The 27,116-nt window shown below is 40.2% G+C and overlaps 1 pseudogene across 1 annotated transcript; it reads left to right on the plus strand.

The window, feature by feature from the left end:
- Nucleotides 1-206: 206 nt before the first annotated feature.
- LOC146471229 (sphingosine 1-phosphate receptor 3-like) lies at nt 207-16,854 on the plus strand (annotated as a pseudogene). The gene is made up of 2 exons (XR_014866851.1): nt 207-1,960; nt 16,008-16,854. The product of XR_014866851.1 is annotated as a sphingosine 1-phosphate receptor 3-like (transcript).
- The last annotated feature ends 10,262 nt before the right edge of the window (nt 16,855-27,116 follow it).

A 27,116-nucleotide genomic window follows, 5' to 3' on the forward strand; every position in this document is an offset into this window, starting at 1 on the left:
TTTTGTCTCAATCTAAAGTCTTGTAAATTCATTTTTGCATTAACAGAGGCAATGTCACTTTAACTTTGCAATGAAATGGAAAGTCACTCCCATTTGGGAAATTAATGTTAATCTGGCAAGAGTTCAAAGTAGAACATTCAGTTCCTTTGAAAGTGTTGTTCACGACCTGCATGCTTTCTCTGAAACTCTTCAATCTCCTCGTCGTCTAAGATTACAATACTACTTCTTTTCTTACTCGACTCAGTCTGGACTCAATTGCGTTAGTTTTCGGATCACTAACTTTATTCAGCGACTCTCCTGTTTCGGTTTCGGCATCGATGTTCTCAGACAACTCTTTGAAAAAAGTACCGCAAAATTTGGTGTTTCGCCCAATTCACCACCCGGGAAACGATATGGGACCTCGCAACTCTTCCATTGAATGTTCACGTTTTTTTCTGTTTCAATAAATGATTTTAGACACGGAAAAATTACGAAATTGCTAGCAAAATTCCAAATACCCCGCGACGAAATTTGTTTGAGCGTGAATAATGTTACCATGGATACGTTCGCAGGTGGCAAGAATATACATTTTGAGCCGTTAACGGCGATGGTGGAAAATATATTCCGTATTGGGCTCCGTCACTGCGCGACTCCGCCCAATGCGGAATATATTTTCTCCCAATTAAGCCGTCAATATAATGCGGTATTGCCGTCTCAAAATCGCAATTAGTTTATATAATTGAATATTCACAACACGTATTTCTGACATCTTGATCAAAGCTTTCAACTAAATTTCAACTCACTATTGTTTAGACTGTAAAAATGACGTATTAAAGTTTATCATGGGCTGAGGTGAGCTCGAAACGTATTTTGATGTCTGCGTGGAACAGAAAACACCTGACGATTTTTCCTACAGAACACGAAAAGACCTTTTGGTGAAAAGAACACGAAGAGACAACTACTGAGACTAACATGCTATATTCAACGGCCATTACATTCATCGTTATCTACGTATTGGGAGCAGTATTTATCATCACTGGGAATTCGTTCGCCATCTTTGTCTTCTGGAAACAGAGACTCCATCAAAAGCGAACTTTTTTTGTTCTAATCAACCTGGCAGTCGCTGATTTGCTTGTAGGAGTATCGGAAATCATTGGCTTATCGCTCGGGAAGTTTGATATAATGACCGCCGTTCTAGAAAACGAAAAGAAGGCGAGAAGTTTTTTTATCAGCGCTTCCACTTTTTCCATCAAGCACATCGGTGTTTTTCCTCGCTCTTATTGCTCTTGAGCGGGTTTACGCGGTGCTATATCCGCTTCCCCATCGTGTAATAAACACAAAAGTTTACATTTACGCCGCTGTTATCGCCTGGGTATTTGGGTTATGCACCGCTGGAAGGTCTTTACTATCGATGTATTACAAAAAGGTGGAAAAGAGATATGTTACCCTTTCCATACACATTTTCCTAATTATTGCTCTGTTGGTTATTTGTGCAAGTTATATGAAGATACGTAATCGATTACGAAGCACATTAGCTGAAATTCAAACCAATCGATCCACTGAACATAACTTACAACTTTCAAGAACAATGTTTATAGTAATCGCCGCATCGCTTGTGTTTTGGCTGCCTGCTTTTGTTGTGTACACTGTAAAAGATTTCTGTCCCCAGTGTTTTTCCCCGGTAGTCCTCTGGTTCGTGAATGTTCTTCATCTGGGAAATTCTATGGTCAATCCATTCTTGCACACCTTTAGAATGCCGATATTCAAAGATTCTTTGAAGAAATTGTTGCGCAAACGAGGGCAGAATCTTGCCGTACAATTTGCTCAGGCAGACGGAGTGGGTTTCAGGTTGGGAGGTACTTTAACTCCCCAAATAGAACGTACAACGAATACTTCATCCACGCCAAGGCACTCAAATACTGAGATTAATGTAGAAATTCAAACAGTTGCCGACGATGGTTTCCAGCTGGAGATTTTCAAGGTAATGAAGAAGAGAATACCAATCCTACCTCAGGAAGCTTGAACCATGAAGCATAATGGATGAAAATATAACCACCAAACGGAACAACTGGACCCCTGTTTTCCGCTGATCGGATTCCATTTATTAAATCGTCTTTCCAAACGTAGTCCGAACCGTGCGAACGTGCTAGTACTTGTCGCGCTGTTCTTAAATCCGACACAGGATCGGCTTCATAAAATGTAAAAGAAGAACACCTAATAACTCACCACGAGTGCCATAAAAAGCACGCCATGATCCGCGTCTGACGTGTCTAACCGACATAGACTTAAAAAAATATATATTAAAAAAAAAAAATGTCATTCGTTACTTTGTTTTTTGTTGTTTTTGTGTTAACTGTGTATAGTAGAAATGGTACAGGGAACGTACACTGTTTGCCGCATATTTTAATGGTTTGCTCTGTCGTTTTCGTATACTGTTGAACAGAGACAAACCTGTGAACGAGGTGTAAAAAACGTAAGCAAAATGTTTCTTGTAGTTAGTTCGATGGTGTTTGACAAAGTGCTGGCTCATTTTTATCACCCGGCTACAACTTCCCAGCTCTCCTTTTTAACTTCATAGGTGATTTATTGACGCAAAGCCAACATTTTTCTTATAATAATCTGATGTGAACAAAGGAACAAAACAAGCCATTTACGGGCTCTAATAATTTGTAAGTGTAACATAAAATTACAGCCTCACTGCTAAAAGTCCCTTTAAGAAATTATGTCAATATTTATAGGGCATCTATTTTCCCAACTGTTTTTGCAAAATACACAGCACTAAAAACGTTTAGTCCTAGTTTACAAAACTAAACAATCCTGTCTCGAAAGGCAAATAGAAAGCTTTTCCTTTCCGCGGGCTTGGCACAGCATCAGTCACAAGTCAACGGGAAAGCCAAGATAAACAGTTCCAAATTGGCAACTTCACTCACTTTTTTGTTGATTAAAGGCGCCTACGACATCTGTCCAGGATGAAACGCAATTGAAAATTTTACTAATTCTACGATTTTCGTTATACGGCCTTCCGCAAATTACCAATTACACAAAATTTACTAATTTAAACTAGTTTTCGTTACCTCCTTTAACGAATTTTTAACTTTTTTCACTCTTGGTAATGTAAATTATCTCACATCACAACAGCCATGCTTCGGATTTTATAAAATCTGTGAAAATTGGAACATTTACAAATTTAACGATTTTTTGTTACCGCACTTTGCGAATTTAACATGTTTTTTCATCGTCTGTACGGTCAATTGGTGTTTTATTTTGGATTTCTTCTTGGTTGTCACACTGATACATGCTTCGACGCACTGTTGATGCGAAAGAAAAAGGGCTAACTTCGATGTACTATATGTTGTAAAATGAACAGATGTATATTTTTTCGTTCTATAACAATTTTTTTGGTAGATTATCGTTCTTCTAACTCTGAACCACCATATCACTATGAGCAGCTTAGGCCTAAAAAAAAAAAAAAAAAAATCTCCAGGGAGGCTTATACGATTTTTCTGGGCTGTGTTAACTAAGATAAGCGACAGATATCAATTATCACTTCCGACAGGACTGTCTAAGCTACGGTGTTGGTGATAATTAAATTGATTGATCGGTCGGATACTAAAATGATCTGGATTTGCATAGTCAACGCGGAACGCGCTACTGAACGCGATTCTTTATTTAGAAACCCGTAAAAAGTTTCTGTTGTCCTTTTATTTTACTGTAATAACCCCAATTATAAAACACCGTAATTACGGACAGTCCTGAAAAAATAAATAAATACACAAATAAACAAATAAACAAACAAACAAACAAACAAACAAACAGATAGACAAATAAATAAATAAATAAATAAATAATAACTTTCGATCGGATTGTTTTTTTTTAACCCTAGGAGTGAATCGTATTGGAATCAAAAGAAGGGGTAAAATTTGTCATAAATCTACAAGGGAAAGTAGACACTCATTTAAGCTTACTTTGTTCATTTCGTGGAATGCGAAGAAATTTACAGCAGTTTCAGAGTAACGCAGACGTAGCCCTCGAGCACGCGGGAACGCCCGTTACTAGTTTCCAGTGATTGCGCGGTTTGGTGTTTGTTTACGTTCCAAAGAAATGTACAATATTTATTTCAAAGAGAAGAAAAGGTTCTCGCAGTTATATACGCAATCGGACTGTTGCGAAAAACCTGAAAAAAATTCAAGTTTTTCTCGCAACAGTCTGGTTGCGTATATAACTGCTAGAACCTTTTCTTCTATTTAATCTTTCATCCGCAGTGCATATACATGTTACTCATGTTACACATATATTCATATTCATTCATCCTCCACCAGTATATAATGAACTCAGAACATGACCAGCTCCCAGCTCCCACCGGCATCGCAGAGGTCATGGGTGCAAATTCTGTTCAAGCCTGTATTTTTTTTCAGGTTTTTCGTAACAGTTTGGTTGCGTAGATAACTGCGAGAACCTTTTCTTCTATTTAATCTTCTATCCGCAGTGCATACACATGTTACACATATATTAATATTTATTTCGCTGCGATTGCGGAGTGAGGTGCCTGTGAAAAGTTAAATTCTTACAAATCAAGGTAATATCAGATTTTACTCTGGCGAGACTTTAAAATTAAGATAATCCATTCGCTGTGCCGTACTCATGGAGAAACGACCATCGGAGGCTGTGCCTCCTTTCAAAGTTTCGTCTCTTCAAAGAGTTTCAAGCACGTCCCTGAATCCACATAAACAGAGGTACGTGCTGTCCAAGGAGATCTGTGGTATGAGACCTACTGACTAGCTTCGTAAAGACTGAGCTATTTTCAACGACATTTTCCGACGAAATACAAAGGGTTGAAGCGCGGGAACTGCAGCCCGCCAAATCTCATTCGGCAAGCTATGCCAGGCAACCTTCTGCAGTTTCTGACAATTCTACATTTGGTCTGTGCGCTGGTCTTCTTCGTCAAAGGTCAATATCTCCTGATGGTCTGATTAAATCGTCTGCTTTGGAGCCTCTTCAAAGATTAGTGAGCACCATCATGCTGGACTGGTAGTCAGAGGAAGAAGATTCTCTCGCGATCGATTGTGGCGTGAAAATTCGCGAACACGATTGCGGAATTAGGCCTGTTTAAACATAGAACGCAGCTCAACTCCGAAATAGAAGAGAGAAAAATTCTCATCAAGTCCATGGAACTTGAAATAGAGGCATTAAAGGAAAAGGTTTTCGATCTAGAAGCGGAAATGGAGAGAAGTCTCGCATCATCTTCTTCGGCACCGGTTTCATCCATGCCGTGCTTTTCTTCAACGCCGTCGCTTAATTCCAGCAGCAGTTCAACAGAGGACACAAAGAACGGTCGAAATCTTGGATCGACGACGAAGAAAAGAAACATTTTAAGGAAGTGCAAAGAAGTGATGGTTCCTCTGAAAGATGTGTGCGACAAGTACGAGGCATCTATCTCGTGTGTGCTTGGAAACAGCTTCTTTTTTGGAGGCGGTGCTGAAAAAGAAGAAGTTCGGGACAGAGTATCCGAACTACAGTCGAACCTCCCGTAAGCGACCACCCATAATGTCAAGGATATGTAGTCGCTTACAGGAGGTGGTCGCTTACCAGAGGTCAGACCACCGGGCGCTCTAACTTTCGGGTAATTTGCATTTGGTAATTGCGGAGACCTAACTGTTTTGGCAGTGTTTATCGAACCCATAGTAATGGCGCTGTCTAAATTTTTCAGGGAACGGACTGATAAGCAAACAGTTAACAACTCTTTTATAAAACCTGTGATGTACGTGGTTACAAGCATTAAAAACATCAGCAGGCCTGTAGGTTACAAAACAATCTCACACTTGTGCATCGATAAGTTTGGAGCTAACAATAAACTGCTGCAGGACAGTTCAACGCACTTTATCTTCTCAGAGGCCGCGCGTGTTAGTTTAGTTTTAGCTTAAAACGTGCACTGACATTAAGTATTAAATCATTACACACTGCAGGACAGCTCAACACGCTGGAATCTCCTACCAGGGATTCAATCTGATTAAAGTTTATTTCAGTGTACAGCATAGTGCATGTGTATTTTATCAACTGTTTCAATCTGAGCTATATCGGGAAACACTTCCGGTAGCTCCGACTGTGAGATTTACGGCGTTCGCTGTAATGATGTGGCCAATATGTTACAGCGACACATTTTTCAATTTCCACCCGTGAGAGATACAGCAGATTGTGTGTCAAGTGGTCGCCTACGGGAGGTTAAAAACAATTGGAAATTTTAAACAATCATGTCTTAAAGTGGTCGCTTACGAGAGGTGGTCGCCTACGAGAGGTTCCAACTATAGTGATTTGACTTGAAAACGTTTTGGTATTTTGGAAAAGTTGTCGCTAATGAGAGGTGGTCGCTTACGAGGGGTGGTTGCACAGGGAGATTCGACTGTAGCATGCAGGATTTTTGTCCCATAAACTTAGTTTAATGGCCTTGGCTCCCACGAGTCTCCTCCTGGAGCTCGGTGGTAGAGCATCCGAACACTAATCGGAAGGTCTTAGGTTCGACAGGAGCACTCGGATTTTTTCCGCGTTTGCCTGTGTCATTTACTGATTAACACATCATTCGCATTATTTCAGATGTTGTTGACATTTACAGTCATGGAGGCAAAAGGTTCCAAAAGAGGTTTATCAGAGCTTTTCTCCTCTGAAACCAACCATCAAATCCTTACCAGCATGAAAGTTCCAGAGTGGGTGCTTCTCTACTTTAAGCTCCAACAAGGCTCCCTGATTCAGCCTGGCAGACGCTCCTAAATTTAAGTCATCTCGGAAAGAGCGGGGTAAGTAAAACCCTTTAATTTCTAATTTCAACATGTACATTCTCAATACCATCCTCTTCATATTTATTTTGCAACTAGAATTGAGAGAATTTGTTTATCAATCCAAGCATGTTATTTTTTGTGATCATTTCCTTCATTCTGATGAATTGAATGTTTATTCAAGGAGTAATATTATTGAGAGGAGAAATTAGATGCAGGCCACTATTTGGACTTAAAGTGTCAAGCCTAATTTCCTTCGGCCCAAGTACTGCTCAGGACTCATCAATGGGGGTATTTATAGAGAGAGAGGGGTGGGGAGGGCGGTGGGCGGCGGAGAGCTTATTTCATATCTTAAAACACTGCTTTTGTTTTATAATAGTTTTTTTTTTACAAAACTCAAACAACTGTAGTGAAACACTAAATGGAATGGATTATTTGAAATAAGGATGTTTGCAAATAACATGAACATCATTCAGTCTGCATGATAAACGTGCAAAGGTAAAATTCAGACTCCAATGGTGGAAAAAGCAAACCTTATGCTAATAAAGAGAAGTCCAACATTATTACATATTTCCGGGTATAATTGTTTAAAAACAAGCCAGCTTGCCCCCATGAAGTGGATTTTTTAATAGGAAATGGGGATCACTACGGGTAAGTACAAATTTCCATGTCCCTGACCCAAGGGGGGCGGGGGAGGGGGAGGTGGGGGCATATCATGCATTTACAAATTAATGAAAGTTGTCAAAAAATTATGATTTGGGCTTGACGAGAGTGCCAGTGTATGTGTGGTGTGGCTAACATTATGGGGGACGTATACAAAACATGGACCCAGGTCCATGGACCACCCATGTGGACCCGGTCCATGGACCACCCCTGGGGACTGGGTCCATGGACCACTCCACCTTGTGGACCCGGTCCATGGATCACCGCTATTAAATTTTCGAAAGCATATTTTACTTTCAATATAATAAAGGATGGACTGCGGACTGTGTATAAAATACAGGTTAAATATGGCATTCAATATGTAATTCACCTCTACTTTCTATGTAATTGAGATTTTATGCTTTTACCACCATTGAGTTTTATAGGCAATCCATATTTAGTTTTCTTTGCAATCGTAGAGTCTGATTTCTGGTGAGTACTGACGAGGCAGATTTCGCTCTTCATCACACTTGTTAAACAAATCGTCCGGGCGCAAGCAGAACGAGAAAGACTGCCAAGTCCCAAGTATTTTTATTACGGGATGCAGAATTCAGAAGACCATTGCTATTCTTTTGGCGTCATACGTTGTCGAAACTAAACTAAACTTTACTTGTGCAGTCAAGAAATACGGATAAAAAGAAGCCTAGTGGAATATAAACAAACATGTGCCACCACATGAAGTAGGAACAAGATAAAAGGTTGGTTTCGTTTATGATCTGTTGTAAAAGGTGCTCACGAAGAGCAGTGTTTACATTTCGAGATATCGGGTGGAGGGCCAACTCTGCATAACCAACCTCTTTGGGAAAAACCCTATCCTATTGAACTAAAACTAGAACTCTGCGCGAGAAGATCATGAGAATAGGAGTCTGTAAACAATAATGTATGTAGTCGCTGAAGTTCAGTAATTATTCGTTACGTTCAACCTGAACATGGGTAAATTTATTATTACTTGTAGTCGGTCCACTTGCTGACTCACTTATAAAATTATAATTATTAAATACATTATTAAATACATGCAATTTATTACATGAACTGAAACTGAAATGCTCATCAATTTGCTTTTTGTTACCCAGTCCTCAGGGGTGGTCCATGGAACGGGTCCACGAGGTGGTCCATGGACCGGGTCCACATGGATGGTCCATGGACCCGGGTCCATGTTTTGTATACGTCCATCGCCAACACTAACTTGTGATCCTCGAGTTTTACACCAAACAGACTGGTTCATCTTCGTCTGTTTTGGTAAACGGGTTGGAGAAACCCAACATTCATTCATAGTAGCCAATGCTTCGTCTCAATGAAGCGGCAGTTAAAGAATACCGTCATTCTGCTTGTGATTTCGATTGAACCAAGAGATGATTAAACATGGGATCAGCAGACTGTGCGTCTCTGTTCATTGACGCGTGACAATTTGAAACAAACAAACAAAATCGACATTTTTCGGACGGTTGTTGTTTCTCTCTGATAATCACCTGAGTAATTATACTAAAACAATTATTCACCTCAGGCTCAGTAACTGTTGGTGAACGTTCCCCGAGACGAAGTCGGCGAACAATTGTTAAATAATCAACCATGTGTTCTTGCTATAGGTGGGTTGCATTGCCGCCATGTTGTTGGCAATGCAAGATCAAAGCTATTTATCTAACTTTTAACTCACTTATGGTTAGTCTATTTGTCAGTTTAGGAAATTATGTTAAGATTTATAGTCCATTTAGTTTCCTAACTGTGATTGCAAAACGTACCGCAGAAAAAATATTCTAGTCCTAGTTTACACAACTAAACAAATATTATCCTATCACGAAAGGCAAATAGACACATGAGGACCTACATGGGTCAACATACTGCTTGTGAAAAATTTACAGAATAAGGCCAATTATTTTAATCAAGTAAGAGAACCCTGAAGAAAACAATAATACTCCTGACTCACCAGCTTAGCATTTACTAAATGGAATGCAATTTTAACGCTGTGAGGTTCACCTTCTCACAAGATTCAATATATTTTTTTAAATCTAAAAGTGCTAGTTGTGACAAGAAGTATATATAATACAAATATTACAGTGTTAGTGGTTCTTATCATGTTAGGAAATAGTATTCGAGATACTATAACATATATATTGAACGATGTGAAATGTCAGGTCTTCTCTACTGCACGCACCCAACAAGGCTCCAGTAGCATTGCTGCAACCTTTCTGTTTCTTTAATGCAATGTGCTCTTTGTACCTGTCTTTGCAGTGTTGTTCAATTAATAAAAAGCAATCGTTTTACGAAAGGCAAATGCAAGGGCGTCGCTTGTGAACGTTCTTGTAAATAATAAATAAATGAATAAATAAATAAATAAATAAATAAATAAATATATATATATATATATATATATAAATAAATAAATAAACAGTTGCAGAGAGGAATTTCTTATAATTTGATGTAGTAATATGGTGTTGAATTTAAAACTTATTTGATTTTGTGGAACTTTTAGGTGCTCTTGTTTCGCCGTTTTCAATTAATATGGTTATGTGGTGCAACATTAGGGAAATGAAATCCTATAACAAATTTATGCCATTAGCAAATCAAAAAACCAACTTTTTTATCATAGAGTATCAGTTGATGTCCGAATAGTAAAGGCAGTGTGACAATATTAATGAAATACCCAGTTGATTATTGTTATTCCCCGGGCTTATTTATATTGCGGGCTCAGAAAGGGACGCTTCGCATACGTCCTTCGTGTTGTAAGCCATGTCTGACACGTAGTTGTTATTAAAGGTGTTTTGTTGAGTTTACCCGGTGTTTCAAGCTTAAGGATCGTCACTTGGTGTGAGAAGTGAAGTCGAGAGCTGGAGTTTAGCCTCGTGTGTGGAATATTTTGCGTTAATCGAAACCACGTTGTAAGAAATGGCGGGACGCCGATTGGTCAATCCACCGGATCCTTTGCAGCTGTCAAAAGGAAATTTTTCGCAGAACTGGAAACGATTTAAGCAAAAGTGGACAAACTACGAACTGGCTACTGGAATTTTCAGAAAGGAGGATCAAGTTCTTGTGGCAACTTTTCTAACTGTGATCGGCTTTGGGACAAAATCTATGAAAGATATCTGTTTTTCTGTCGAATCCAAGAGAGCGGCGAGTCTATCGATAAGTATGGTACAATCCTAAGAAATATGGCCGACAATTATGAATTTCAAGATTTGAAAAACTCTCTGATTCGTGACTGCATCGTATTTGGAGTCACAGATAATCACGTGCGAGAGCGACTGTTGAGAGTTTCGGATTTGACACTAGACAAAGCTTTGGAAATTGCAAGAGCGGCAGAGGCAACTCAGAATCAGCTGAAGCAGATACAAAATCTTCAGGAAGTCAATGCCGTGGGAAAAATGGAAGAAAGCCTTCCCAGAAGGAAATTTGAAGAGAAGAAATCGGTAAGTGTTGATTTGCAGCACGTCGATTGCAAGTTTTGTGGGAGGAGGCATGTACGAGACAAGACAAAATGTCCTGCCCATGGCCATCAGTGTACGTAATGTGCTCGGAACAATAATTTTGCTGTGAAGTGCAGAGGAGGCAAGATGCTGTACGACAGGTCAGGTTTTCATCAGAATGTGCATTATGTTGATGATTTTGACCAAAGTTCGCTTGAAGAATACACGATTGATGTTAATTGATTGAAAGCTATTTACAACTGTGACAGTAAATGACTCCAAGGATGTGATTTTTCAGCTTGATTGTGGAGCAACCTGTAACTTGTTACCCCTTAAAGAATTTTCAAGCATCATGGGAAATCCCCAGGATCTGTATTTGAAAAGAACATCAGCAACACTCAAGATGTACAATGGGTCTACTATGTCTCCACTTGAAAAGTCTACTCTCAGATGTACCAAAGGTGAGGTGAGCAAAGATGTTGATTTCTTTATTGTTGACGATGACGTCGGACCACTGTTGGGTGCTGAGACATGTCAAGAACTGAATTTCATTAAGGTGATGGTTAATGACATTCCTACCCCAGAAACAGTGAACTCTGTGAAAGTCAAGTGCCAGCCCAACCATAGTGTTCTAACAGAAGAGCGAATTCTAAATGAATACAGTGATGTATTTGAAGGCCTTGGGTGCATGGAAGGTCGATCTGTGCCACCTAGAAGTCGATCAAACCGTCCGAGCAGTTGTTAGCCCTGAGAGACCGCTTGAAAGAAGAACTAGACAAACTAGTCGGTGAAGAGATCATCACGCCTGTTACAGAGCCTACCAAGTGGGTGTCCAGTTTAGTGTTAGTCAACAAGCCAAACAAGCTTAGAATCTGTATTGACCCACAAGATTTAAACTAGGCACTCCAGAGAGCTCATTATCCACTCCCAACCATTGAAGAAGTGGCGACCAGGCTAAGCAAGGCCAGAGTATTCTCTGTTTTGGATGCCAAGAACGGGTTTTGGCAAGTACAGTTAGACAGCGAGTCGTCATATCTCACGACCTTCAATACGCCATTCGGTCGTTACCGTTGGCTCCGCCTTCCGTTTGGTATCAAGACAGCACCAGAAGAGTACTAGCGACGAATTCATGAAAGTCTCCAGAATCTCAATGGTATTGAAGACATCGTAGATGACATTCTGTGCGTGGGTGAAGGTGATACCTATGAAAGTGCAGTTGAAGATCATGACAAGAATTTAATTGCACTCCTCGAGAGATGCCGTGAGAAGAACATTAAGCTCAACCCAGAGAAGTTGCAGTTGAGAAAGCAAGACGTACCGTACATTGGGCACTTGCTGACCCCAGATGGTTTAAAACCAGATCCGAACAAGGTCAAGGCCATTTTGGAGATGCCTACCCCTACTGAGAAACAGTCTCTGCAACGACTGCTTGGCATGATCACATATCTTGCCAAGTTTCTTCCCAACCTTTCGGATGTGACTGAACCGTTGAGACGTCTTCTAGACAGAGATGTGGAGTGGCATTGGGAACTCAAACATGAGAACGCGTTAACTCAAGTAAAGCAGTTGATCACTAGGGAACCTGTCCTTAGGTATTTTGATGACAAAAAGGAAGTCACCCTACAGTGCGACGCCTCAGAATCTGGCCTTGGTGCTACGATCATGCAGGAAGGCCAGCCTGTAGCCTTCACCTCAAGAGCATTATCGAACACTGAGAAGAACCATGCACAGATAGAAAAAGGGCTTCTCAGCATTGTCCATGGCTGCACGCGTTTTGATCAGTATGTTTATGGGAGGGAGGTTACTGTACAGACGGATCACAAGCCTTAAGAGAGCATTTTCAAAAAACTCGTTCTGTCAGCTCCCAAGAGGCTTTAAAGGATGTTGTTACATTTGCAGAAGTACAACTTGAAGATTGTGTACAAGCAACAGACCTCCTCACTTTCGACAAGAAATAATGGTTCATCATTGTAGACTACTGGTCAGATTATTTTGAGCTAAACCAGTTGCCTGACACTCAAGCAAGTACTGTTATCAAGTCCCTCAAGAACCGGTTCGCTCGCCAGGGCATACCAGATACACTTTACAGCGAAAACGGGCCACAGTTCGCATCCAGAGATTTCAAGGAATTTGCAGCAGCCTGGCAGTTTGATCACCAGACGTCATCCCCGTATTATCCCCAGTCCAACGGGAAGATAGAAAATGCCGTCAAGTCAGCCAAGAGATTACTTACCAAGGCAAAGGCAAGTGGTCAGGATCCATATCTGGCCACTCTCGATTGGCGCAACACGCCATCAACCGGTATTGGAGTTTCACCAGCTCAAAGGTTGTTTGGAAGACGCACAAAGACACTCCTACCCACAGCTGGAACATTGCTCCAACCCAAGATTGTAGAAGGAACTGAAAAAAGATTGAAGGAAAGAAAGGCCAATCAAGAGTGCTATTACAACAAAGAGACAAGAGAGCTACCTGAATTACCACTTGGTAACACAGTGCGCATGAAGCCATTACCAACTGACTGTGAGAAACAGTGGAAGAAGGCAACGGTAGTCAAGCAAGTAGCTCCTAGATCATATGAAGTGGACCTGCAAGGAGGTGTCTACAGAAGAAACAGGAGACACTTCGTGAAGACTAAGGAATTGCAACCACTGGAGGTTGAAACACAAATGTCTCCACCTCCCAAAGAGATCCAGCCAACAGTTTTGGAGAAGGGATATGTTTGCTCTCATCCTGTTAAACAAGCTTCGGCCTCTCCAACCGTTTCCTTTGATGTGACACCAACATCACCTGTGTTGTGTACCAGAAGCGGTAGGACCTTTCGTGCACCACAAAGATTTCGGGACAGTGTTTGAGTAAAAAAAAACAGACAAAAAAAAAAAAAAAAGAACAAACAAACAAACTTCAAAGACTATTATAGAAACGTTGTTTTCCTTCTTAGTGTATTCTCAGCTTAGTTTCTGATTTAAAAGAGGGAGGATGTGACAATATTAATGAAGTACCCAGTTGATTATTGTTATTCCCCGGGCTTATTATATTGCGGGCTCAGAAAGGTAAGCTTCGCATACATCCTTCGTGTTGTAAGCCATGTCTGACACGTAGTTGTTATTAAAGGTGTTTTGTTGAGTTTACCCGGTCTTTCAAGCTTGAGGATCGTCACAGTTAGCATTTCTATCTATTTATTGAAATTCAAGACTCGTATTTATGACATGAAGATCAAACCTATTTATTTAAATTTCAACTCACTAATGTTTTAGTCTGTAAAAATGACGTATTTGAGTTAGGCAAAAAGTTTAGGTGATGCTTTGGGTTTTCAATAGGCCATTTCCGAGTTGCAGTGAGCTTCATTTTGAAAGCGGGGCTAAGCGTAAAGCCTGTCATATGAAAGTTAGTTTTGTTTGCAAATGAATGGAAACTTGTCTTAATAATGAGGTTCAAAGCAACTCGGAAATGGCCTTTGTATGGGTTGATATGGCTATGTTGTGTAATATATCGACTATCAGTCGATGTAGAAGGAAACGAGGCAGTACATCAATCGTGCCTCGTTTGAAATGACTGCACCTGTCCTATTAATTTTAATTAATTAATAGTAATTCGTCTTAGGACAAATATCAAACATAATTTGAATATTCACGATCAAAGCTACTTTTCTAAATTTCAACTCAATATTGTTTAGACTGTCAAAAAGACGTCTTTAAGTTTATCTTTCGCAAAGGTGCGCTCGAAGCGTATTCTGATATCGCGTGGAATGTCATTTTTTTTACGTTTCGTCGTTTTCAATAAACATGGCTATGTTGGGCAATATTAGGCGAAGTTAAAAGCCCGTAACAATTAAAAAATTTGCGCCATTAGCAAATGAAAAGCGAACGATTTTATCATAGATTATCAATCGATGGTTGAAAAGATAAGGCAGTATATCTTTCCATTAATTGAATATTCAAAACGCTTATGTCTGACATGAAGATCAAAACTATTTACATGTTTAGCCAGGAAAAATGACGTAATTAAGTTTATCTGGGGCAAAGGTGCGCTCGAAACTTATTTTGATGTCTGCGTGGAACAGAAAGCACCTTCTGACGATTTTTGCTACAGAACGCGAAAAGACCTTTTGGTGAAAAGAACACAAAGCTCCAACTACTGAGACTAACATGGTATATTCAACGGCCATTACATTCATCATTATCTACATACTGGAAGCAGTATTTATCATCATTGGGAATTCGTTCGCCATCTTTGTCTTCTGGAAACAGAGACTCCATCAAAAGCGAACTTGTTTCCTTCTTATCAACCTGGCAGTCGCTGATTTGCTTGTAGGAATATCGGAACTCATTGGCTTATCGCTCGGGAAGTTTGATAAAATGACCGCCGTTCCAGGAAACAAAAATAAGCCAACAATTTTTTTCTCAGGGCTTACACTATTTGCATCAAGCACATCGGTGATTTTTCTCGCTCTTGTTGCTCTTGAACGGGTTCACGCGGTCCTACATCCTCTTCGCCATCGTGTAATAAACACAAGAGTGTACATTTTCGCCGCTGTCATCGCCTGGGTATTTAGGTTATGCACCGGTGGACTGTCTGTATTAATGAAGTATTACAAAAAGGTGGAAAAGAGATATGTTACTCTCTTCATACACATTTGCCTATTTGTTGCTCTGTTAGTTATTTGTGCAAGCTATGTTAAGATACGAAATCGATTACGAAACACATCAGCTGAAATAGTACCCCAAACCAATCGATCCACTGAACAAAACTTACGACTTTCAAGAACAATGTTCATAGTAATTGGGGCATCGCTTGTGTTTGGCTGCCTGCTTTTGTTGTGTACACTGTAACAGAGTTCTGTCACCAGTGTTTTTCCCCGTCCGTCCACTGGTTTGTGAATGTTCTTTATCTGGCAAATTCAATGGTCAATCCATTCGTGTACACCTTTAGAATGCCGATATTTAAAAATGCTTTGAAGAAATTCTGGCGCAAACCACGCCAAAATCTTGCCGTTCAACCTGCTCAGGCAGACGGAGTGGGTTGGAGTTTGGCAGGTACTTTTACTCCGCAAATGGAACGAAGAAACAACGCCTCAACCTTGCCGAGACGCTCAAATACTGAGAACAATGTAGAAATTCAAGCAGTTGCCGACGATGGTTTTCTGTTAGAGGTTTTCAAGGTAAATAAAGAAGAGAATAGCAATCCAACCACAGGCAGCTTGTACCATGAGGCATAATGGATGTGAATATAACCACAAAACGGAACACCTGGACCCCTTTTTGTGCTGATCGGATTCCATTTATTAAATCGTCTTTCTATCCGTAGTCTGAACCGTGCGAACGTGCTAGCACTTGTCGCGCTGTTCTGAAATCCGACTTGCTTCTATAAGTTTTACAATATGCCAAGGTTGCAATCATTGCCTGACACAGTTGCTGAGCGGGATTCCGATTCTCATCAGTGGTTTCCAACCGTGCTTCGCGAATCTACAAAAGAGACTGATCTTGCTTGATTCATATGATTAAATTTTTTAGGGCATTTCCGAATATCTCGATTTGTGCAAACCACGAGTTTTGCACTGAGCTGTGTTTTGTTTTTTACCAGTTTAAAACAAATGTCTTAATTTCACCGGCAACTAGGAAGCCCAATGTATGTTGGCAATGTTTTGCTCTGAAGAAGGGCCTCAGGACAGACATGAGAGTCACATACGTTACATATTTTCTTGAAATTTTATCGAAAAATACTGGACCAACGAAAATGAGGCCGTACAAATTGATGCAAGCAGTCTGGGCATCTTGCGAGAGTGAAATATTAAACTCGATGGGCCGGGCACGAATCAAAATTCGATAGTTGGTCTTCGCATGACCCAAAACAAGAGATGTAGGGGGATAAAAAGGCCATCGTAATAAACAAACAAAACTCTTAGAAGATCGACAAGTCTTAACCGGTAAGCATCGCAATAAATGCTAAAAATCAAAACAGCAACAGTAGAAAGAAATAAAAATCAAACAGCAAATAGTCTACGAGGCGCCGGAAAAAAAAAAAAACAAAACAAAACCGATGCAAATTTTTCAGTTGTTTCTTTGTTTCTTGTTGCATTTTGTGTTAACTTTGCATAGCAGAAATGGTACGTGGTTTACTCTGTCCTTTTCGCATACAGTTGAACAGAGACAAACTTGTGAATTGAGGCGTAAAAGAAAAAGTTAGCAAAATGGTTCTCGTAGTGTTTCTTGTAGTGTTAGGTCGATGGTGTTTGACAAATTACCGGCTCATTTATATTATCCGGCTTCAACTGCCAAGCTCACCTGTTCAAGTTCAGAGTGATTTTGCGATGCAAAGCCAATATTTTTCTTATAATACATGTACTCTGATATGAAGAAAGGAAAATAAACAAGAAAATGTACGTGCTGCAATAATTAGTAGGTGTAATATCAAATTACAACCTCACGGGTATTTGTCACTTTAAGAAATTATGTTAATATTTATAGGGCCAATTGTGTTTGCAAAATACACAGTGGGAAAACATTTTAGTCTTAGTTTACAAAACTAAGCAATCCTGTACGAAAGGCAAATAGAAAGCTGTTCCTTTTCGCGGGCTTGGCACATCTTCACTCACAAGTCGACGTGTAAGCCAAGATAAAGAGTTCCACATTTGTAAATTGGCAATTGACAACTTTTATTACTTTTTTGTTGACAGGCGCCAACGACATCTTTCCAGGATCAAACTGAATTAAAAATTTTACAAATTCTAAGATTCTTCGTTACAGTCTTCCGCAAATTACCAATTACATAAAATTTACAAATTTAAACTAGTTTTATTACCGCGTTTTACGAATGCTTTGGATTTTACAAAATCTGTGAAAATTTGAAAACGTACAAATTTAACGATTTTTTGTTACCGTACTTTGCGAATTTAACATTCTTTTTTTTCATCTTCTGTGCGGCCGATTGGCGTCTGATTTTCGATTGTCACACTGATACATGCTTCGACGCACTGTTGACAAGAAAGAAAAAGGACTAACTGATAAATTTTCTTAGAAGCACTGTTTGTTATATTACTTCGATGTATTGTATGTTGTAAAATAAACAGATGTATATTCTTTCGTTCCATAATCATTTCTGTAGATTATCTTTCTTGTAACTGAGCTACCACATGATTTGTGAGTTCGCAGTTGAAAGCGTTGTTATAGAAAACCTATAGATCTGGATGCCCTCATTCTATAACGCACGTCTTTGCCTCGCCTATTTCAAACCCGAGCAGTGGATTTGGGCTATTCTGTACCACTCCTTCTCTGCGTTGCAGGGCATGCCTTACGGATATGATGATTTATTACCAAAGGGAAACAACCGAGAATATGTCAACTTTTTTTCTGCAGTCTTACACAGAAACCTGTTGTATTTGCAGTTTGATGATCGAGAATGACACAAAAAGCCGGTATGTTTCCACATGGTGATCGGTACAGAACTTATATTTTTGCAGATGTTTGTTATTAGTCACTTGCATTTTTTTCTGCGTCTTTCATGAACATTGATGCTACTAGGAACAAATTTCTATTGGGCGCGCCTTTCGTAACCAAAAACCTCCCTGAAGCAATCTCATTAACTTCATACAATTGTTGATTGGCAAAGCAGATTCCACAGTAGCTTCCAGTAAGATACCTCAACGCAGTAGTAGTGTTCTTAAATTATCCATAATGACATGTTTAGTTAATTTGCACTGCCCTTGCCTATAAGAACATTTGCTTATTAGATGAAGCACTGGGGAATTTATTTTCTTGATCCAATGGCAGAAAATTATTCCATTTTATTATAAAGATATCCAAAGAAAAACTAGAGTTTCTCCTGTTTCCACAATGTAATATCTTCACAGGGCTCGGTGAAGATACTTATTTTACCTTTCACTGTGACAACATATCGATATTGTCATTCTTACCATCATATCAGAAATAATCAACCATGCGACAATTGGATTTTTTTTATTTTCGTAGCTGTGTTCAATTCTGAACACATCTCGTGTTCGTGTTCCCATTTGGTGTGTGCACAGTGTAGAGCCATGAGGTGCCCGTTTTACCTAACGTCGTCCCTTTAACGTTTTAGTCAGATAACCAAACGCGCGCACTTTCCCGGGAAGGACGTCTGGGAGGTTTGTAGTGAGTGATGCCTGAGAGAAGAGAGGTATCTTTTTTCTCGAAAATGCTCCGAGTAATGGCAGCTAGGGCTCAGTTGGTTTGGGAGTTGATTCCGCCGGAATGGTTCCACTGTCGAATGAATTACTTCCCGTGAGATAGTGCGAAACCCAGGAACTTCGACATCTTTAATCTTTAATTGTGGTTATTGCCGTTAGTACTCTAATCTGGCAATGGCTGGTCAGCGGCTAGCTAAACAAGTACAATATACAGAAAGGTAATAAAATAAAAGTACAATACTAGCTTTGAGATGATTGACAGATGACGCATGTATCACGGAAGAAGGAAGACTGTTCCAGACCGGGATTGTTCTAGGGAAGAAAGAATATTAATATGCATTTACTGAAGATGACAGGGGCATAAAATTATAATCGTGCGACTTCCTAGTCCACTGAAAACCTAGCTTAATTTCGGCTGGGAAAGAAATGTTCGCAAAATTGGAATTGATCTTATAGAACATCGTCAAAACATTGATGATACGGCGTTCCTCAAGTGATTGCCAGTTCAGGTCTGCTAGCATAGTAGAGACGCTACTGTTGCGAGAGTAATCATTAAGGACAAATTTATGCCATTAGCAAATCAAAAAACCAACTTTTTTATCATAGAGTATCAGTTGATGTCCGAATAGTAAAGGCAGTGTGACAATATTAATGAAATACCCAGTTGATTATTGTTATTCCCCGGGCTTATTTATATTGCGGGCTCAGAAAGGGACGCTTCGCATACGTCCTTCGTGTTGTAAGCCATGTCTGACACGTAGTTGTTATTAAAGGTGTTTTGTTGAGTTTACCCGGTGTTTCAAGCTTAAGGATCGTCACTTGGTGTGAGAAGTGAAGTCGAGAGCTGGAGTTTAGCCTCGTGTGTGGAATATTTTGCGTTAATCGAAACCACGTTGTAAGAAATGGCGGGACGCCGATTGGTCAATCCACCGGATCCTTTGCAGCTGTCAAAAGGAAATTTTTCGCAGAACTGGAAACGATTTAAGCAAAAGTGGACAAACTACGAACTGGCTACTGGAATTTTCAGAAAGGAGGATCAAGTTCTTGTGGCAACTTTTCTAACTGTGATCGGCTTTGGGACAAAATCTATGAAAGATATCTGTTTTTCTGTCGAATCCAAGAGAGCGGCGAGTCTATCGATAAGTATGGTACAATCCTAAGAAATATGGCCGACAATTATGAATTTCAAGATTTGAAAAACTCTCTGATTCGTGACTGCATCGTATTTGGAGTCACAGATAATCACGTGCGAGAGCGACGGTTGAGAGTTTCGGATTTGACACTAGACAAAGCTTTGGAAATTGCAAGAGCGGCAGAGGCAACTCAGAATCAGCTGAAGCAGATACAAAATCTTCAGGAAGTCAATGCCGTGGGAAAAATGGAAGAAAGCCTTCCCAGAAGGAAATTTGAAGAGAAGAAATCGGTAAGTGTTGATTTGCAGCACGTCGATTGCAAGTTTTGTGGGAGGAGGCATGTACGAGACAAGACAAAATGTCCTGCCCATGGCCATCAGTGTACGTAATGTGCTCGGAACAATAATTTTGCTGTGAAGTGCAGAGGAGGCAAGATGCTGTACGACAGGTCAGGTTTTCATCAGAATGTGCATTATGTTGATGATTTTGACCAAAGTTCGCTTGAAGAATACACGATTGATGTTAATTGATTGAAAGCTATTTACAACTGTGACAGTAAATGACTCCAAGGATGTGATTTTTCAGCTTGATTGTGGAGCAACCTGTAACTTGTTACCCCTTAAAGAATTTTCAAGCATCATGGGAAATCCCCAGGATCTGTATTTGAAAAGAACATCAGCAACACTCAAGATGTACAATGGGTCTACTATGTCTCCACTTGAAAAGTCTACTCTCAGATGTACCAAAGGTGAGGTGAGCAAAGATGTTGATTTCTTTATTGTTGACGATGACGTCGGACCACTGTTGGGTGCTGAGACATGTCAAGAACTGAATTTCATTAAGGTGATGGTTAATGACATTCCTACCCCAGAAACAGTGAACTCTGTGAAAGTCAAGTGCCAGCCCAACCATAGTGTTCTAACAGAAGAGCGAATTCTAAATGAATACAGTGATGTATTTGAAGGCCTTGGGTGCATGGAAGGTCGATCTGTGCCACCTAGAAGTCGATCAAACCGTCCGAGCAGTTGTTAGCCCTGAGAGACCGCTTGAAAGAAGAACTAGACAAACTAGTCGGTGAAGAGATCATCACGCCTGTTACAGAGCCTACCAAGTGGGTGTCCAGTTTAGTGTTAGTCAACAAGCCAAACAAGCTTAGAATCTGTATTGACCCACAAGATTTAAACTAGGCACTCCAGAGAGCTCATTATCCACTCCCAACCATTGAAGAAGTGGCGACCAGGCTAAGCAAGGCCAGAGTATTCTCTGTTTTGGATGCCAAGAACGGGTTTTGGCAAGTACAGTTAGACAGCGAGTCGTCATATCTCACGACCTTCAATACGCCATTCGGTCGTTACCGTTGGCTCCGCCTTCCGTTTGGTATCAAGACAGCACCAGAAGAGTACTAACGACGAATTCATGAAAGTCTCCAGAATCTCAATGGTATTGAAGACATCGTAGATGACATTCTGTGCGTGGGTGAAGGTGATACCTATGAAAGTGCAGTTGAAGATCATGACAAGAATTTAATTGCACTCCTCGAGAGATGCCGTGAGAAGAACATTAAGCTCAACCCAGAGAAGTTGCAGTTGAGAAAGCAAGACGTACCGTACATTGGGCACTTGCTGACCCCAGATGGTTTAAAACCAGATCCGAACAAGGTCAAGGCCATTTTGGAGATGCCTACCCCTACTGAGAAACAGTCTCTGCAACGACTGCTTGGCATGATCACATATCTTGCCAAGTTTCTTCCCAACCTTTCGGATGTGACTGAACCGTTGAGACGTCTTCTAGACAGAGATGTGGAGTGGCATTGGGAACTCAAACATGAGAACGCGTTAACTCAAGTAAAGCAGTTGATCACTAGGGAACCTGTCCTTAGGTATTTTGATGACAAAAAGGAAGTCACCCTACAGTGCGACGCCTCAGAATCTGGCCTTGGTGCTACGATCATGCAGGAAGGCCAGCCTGTAGCCTTCACCTCAAGAGCATTATCGAACACTGAGAAGAACCATGCACAGATAGAAAAAGGGCTTCTCAGCATTGTCCATGGCTGCACGCGTTTTGATCAGTATGTTTATGGGAGGGAGGTTACTGTACAGACGGATCACAAGCCTTAAGAGAGCATTTTCAAAAAACTCGTTCTGTCAGCTCCCAAGAGGCTTTAAAGGATGTTGTTACATTTGCAGAAGTACAACTTGAAGATTGTGTACAAGCAACAGACCTCTTCACTTTCGACAAGAAATAATGGTTCATCATTGTAGACTACTGGTCAGATTATTTTGAGCTAAACCAGTTGCCTGACACTCAAGCAAGTACTGTTATCAAGTCCCTCAAGAACCGGTTCGCTCGCCATGGCATACCAGATACACTTTACAGCGAAAACGGGCCACAGTTCGCATCCAGAGATTTCAAGGAATTTGCAGCAGCCTGGCAGTTTGATCACCAGACGTCATCCCCGTATTATCCCCAGTCCAACGGGAAGATAGAAAATGCCGTCAAGTCAGCCAAGAGATTACTTACCAAGGCAAAGGCAAGTGGTCAGGATCCATATCTGGCCACTCTCGATTGGCGCAACACGCCATCAACCGGTATTGGAGTTTCACCAGCTCAAAGGTTGTTTGGAAGACGCACAAAGACACTCCTACCCACAGCTGGAATATTGCTCCAACCCAAGATTGTAGAAGGAACTGAAAAAAGATTGAAGGAAAGAAAGGCCAATCAAGAGTGCTATTACAACAAAGGGACAAGAGAGCTACCTGAATTACCACCTGGTAACACAGTGCGCATGAAGCCATTACCAACTGACTGTGAGAAACAGTGGAAGAAGGCAACGGTAGTCAAGCAAGTAGCTCCTAGATCATATGAAGTGGACCTGCAAGGAGGTGTCTACAGAAGAAACAGGAGACACTTCGTGAAGACTAAGGAATCGCAACCACTGGAGGTTGAAACACAAATGTCTCCACCTCCCAAAGAGATCCAGCCAACAGTTTTGGAGAAGGGATATGTTTGCTCTCATCCTGTTAAACAAGCTTCGGCCTCTCCAACCGTTTCCTTTGATATGACACCAACATCACCTGTGTTGTGTACCAGAAGCGGTAGGACCTTTCGTGCACCACAAAGATTTCGGGACAGTGTTTGAGTAAAAAAAAACAGACAAAAAAAAAAAAAAAAAAAGAACAAACAAACAAACTTCAAAGACTATTATAGAAACGTTGTTTTCCTTCTTAGTGTATTCTCAGCTTAGTTTCTGATTTAAAAGAGGGAGGATGTGACAATATTAATGAAGTACCCAGTTGATTATTGTTATTCCCCTGGCTTATTATATTGCGGGCTCAGAAAGGTAAGCTTCGCATACATCCTTCGTGTTGTAAGCCATGTCTGACACGTAGTTGTTATTAAAGGTGTTTTGTTGAGTTTACCCGGTCTTTCAAGCTTGAGGATCGTCACAGTTAGCATTTCTATCTATTTATTGAAATTCAAGACTCGTATTTATGACATGAAGATCAAACCTATTTATTTAAATTTCAACTCACTAATGTTTTAGTCTGTAAAAATGACGTATTTGAGTTAGGCAAAAAGTTTAGGTGATGCTTTGGGTTTTCAATAGGCCATTTCCGAGTTGCAGTGAGCTTCATTTTGAAAGCGGGGCTAAGCGTAAAGCCTGTCATATGAAAGTTAGTTTTGTTTGCAAATGAATGGAAACTTGTCTTAATAATGAGGTTCAAAGCAACTCGGAAATGGCCTTTGTATGGGTTGATATGGCTATGTTGTGTAATATATCGACTATCAGTCGATGTAGAAGGAAACGAGGCAGTACATCAATCGTGCCTCGTTTGAAATGACTGCACCTGTCCTATTAATTTTAATTAATTAATAGTAATTCGTCTTAGGACAAATATCAAACATAATTTGAATATTCACGATCAAAGCTACTTTTCTAAATTTCAACTCAATATTGTTTAGACTGTCAAAAAGACGTCTTTAAGTTTATCTTTCGCAAAGGTGCGCTCGTAGCGTATTCTGATATCGCGTGGAATGTCATTTTTTTTACGTTTCGTCGTTTTCAATAAACATGGCTATGTTGGGCAATATTAGGCGAAGTTAAAAGCCCGTAACAATTAAAAAATTTGCGCCATTAGCAAATGAAAAGCGAACGATTTTATCATAGATTATCAATCGATGTTTGAAAAGATAAGGCAGTATATCTTTCCATTAATTGAATATTCAAAACGCTTATGTCTGACATGAAGATCAAAACTATTTACATGTTTAGCCAACAATGACGTAATTAAGTTTATCTTGGGGAAAGGTGCGCTCGAAACTTATTTTGATGTCTGCGTGGAACAGAAAGCACCTTCTGACGATTTTTACTACAGAACGCGAAAAGACCTTTTGGTGAAAAGAACACAAAGCTCCAACTACTGAGACTAACATGGTATATTCAACGGCCATTACATTCATCATTATCTACATACTGGAAGCAGTATTTATCATCATTGGGAATTCGTTCGCCATCTTTGTCTTCTGGAAACAGAGACTCCATCAAAAGCGAACTTGTTTCCTTCTTATCAACCTGGCAGTCGCTGATTTGCTTGTAGGAATATCGGAACTCATTGGCTTATCGCTCGGGAAGTTTGATAAAATGACCGCCGTTCCAGGAAACAAAAATAAGCCAACAATTTTTTTCTCAGGGCTTACACTATTTGCATCAAGCACATCGGTGATTTTTCTCGCTCTTGTTGCTCTTGAACGGGTGCACGCGGTCCTACATCCTCTTCGCCATCGTGTAATAAACACAAGAGTGTACATTTTCGCCGCTGTCATCGCCTGGGTATTTAGGTTATGCACCGGTGGACTGTCTGTATTAATGAAGTATTACAAAAAGGTGGAAAAGAGATATGTTACTCTCTCCATACACATTTGCCTATTTGTTGCTCTGTTAGTTATTTGTGCAAGCTATGTTAAGATACGAAATCGATTACGAAGCACATCAGCTGAAATAGTACCCCAAACCAATCGATCCACTGAACAAAACTTACGACTTTCAAGAACAATGTTCATAGTAATTGGGGCATCGCTTGTGTTTTGGCTGCCTGCTTTTGTTGTGTACACTGTAACAGAGTTCTGTCACCAGTGTTTTTCCCCGTCCGTCCACTGGTTTGTGAATGTTCTTTATCTGGCAAATTCAATGGTCAATCCATTCGTGTACACCTTTAGAATGCCGATATTTAAAAATGCTTTGAAGAAATTCTGGCGCAAACCACGCCAAAATCTTGCCGTTCAACCTGCTCAGGCAGACGGAGTGGGTCGGAGTTTGGCAGGTACTTTTACTCCGCAAATGGAACGAAGAAACAACGCCTCAACCTTGCCGAGACGCTCAAATACTGAGAACAATGTAGAAATTCAAGCAGTTGCCGACGATGGTTTTCTGTTAGAGGTTTTCAAGGTAAATGAAGAAGAGAATAGCAATCCAACCACAGGCAGCTTGTACCATGAGGCATAATGGATGTGAATATAACCACAAAACGGAACACCTGGACCCCTTTTTGTGCTGATTGGATTCCATTTATTAAATCGTCTTTCTATCCGTAGTCTGAACCGTGCGAACGTGCTAGCACTTGTCGCGCTGTTCTGAAATCCGACTTGCTTCTATAAGTTTTACAATATGCCAAGGTTGCAATCATTGCCTGACACAGTTGCTGAGCGGGATTCCGATTCTCATCAGTGGTTTCCAACCGTGCTTCGCGAATCTACAAAAGAGACTGATCTTGCTTGATTCATATGATTAAATTTTTTAGGGCATTTCCGAATATCTCGATTTGTGCAAACCACGAGTTTTGCACTGAGCTGTGTTGTGTTTTTTACCAGTTTAAAACAAATGTCTTAATTTCACCGGCAACTCAGAAGCTCAATGTATGTTGGCAATGTTTTGCTCTGAAGAAGGGCCTCAGGACAGACATGAGAGTCACATACGTTAAATATTTTCTTGAAATTTTATCGAAAAATACTGGACCAACGAAAATGAGGCCGTACAAATTGATGCAAGCAGTCTGGGCATCTTGCGAGAGTGAAATATTAAACTCGATGGGCCGGGCACGAATCAAAATTCGATAGTTGGTCTTCGCATGACCCAAAACAAGAGATGTAGGGGGATAAAAAGGCCATCGTTATAAACAAACAAAACTCTTAGAAGATCGACAAGTCTTAACCGGTAAGCATCGCAATAAATGCTAAAAATCAAAACAGCAACAGTAGAAAGAAATAAAAATCAAACAGCAAATAGTCTACGAGGCGCCGGAAAAAAAACAAAACAAAAACAATGTAAATTTTTCAGTTGTTTCTTTGTTTCTTGTTGCTTTTTGTGTTAACTTTGCATAGCAGAAATGGTACATGGTTTACTCTGTCCTTTTCGCATACTGTTGAAGAGAGACAAACCTGTGAATTGAGGCGTAAAAGAAAAACTTAGCAAAATGGTTCTCGTAGTGTTTCTTGTAGTGTTAGGTCGATGGTGTTTGACAAATTACCGGCTCATTTATATTATCCGGCTTCAACTGCCAAGCTCACCTGTTCAAGTTCAGAGTGATTTTGTGATGCAAAGCCAATATTTTTCTTATAATACATGTACTCTGATATGAAGAAAGGAAAATAAACAAGGAAATGTACGTGCTGCAATAATTAGTAAGTGTAATATCAAATTACAACCTCACGGGTATTTGTCACTTTAAGAAATTATGTTAATATTTATAGGGCCAATTGTGTTTGCAAAATACACAGCGGGGAAAACATTTTAGTCTTAGTTTACAAAACTAGGCAATCCTGTCACGAAAGGTAAATAGAAAGCTGTTCCTTTTCGCGGGCTTGGCACATCATCACTCACAAGTCGACGTGTAAGCCAAGATAAAGAATTCCAAATTGGTAAATTCATTTGGCAATTAACAACTTCTATTACTTTTTTGTCGAAAGGCGCCAACGA

This window comes from Pavona decussata, unplaced genomic scaffold, assembly GCF_977016875.1.
Source record: "Pavona decussata unplaced genomic scaffold, jaPavDecu1.1 SCAFFOLD_105, whole genome shotgun sequence".
Classification (NCBI taxonomy): domain Eukaryota; kingdom Metazoa; phylum Cnidaria; class Anthozoa; order Scleractinia; family Agariciidae; genus Pavona; species Pavona decussata.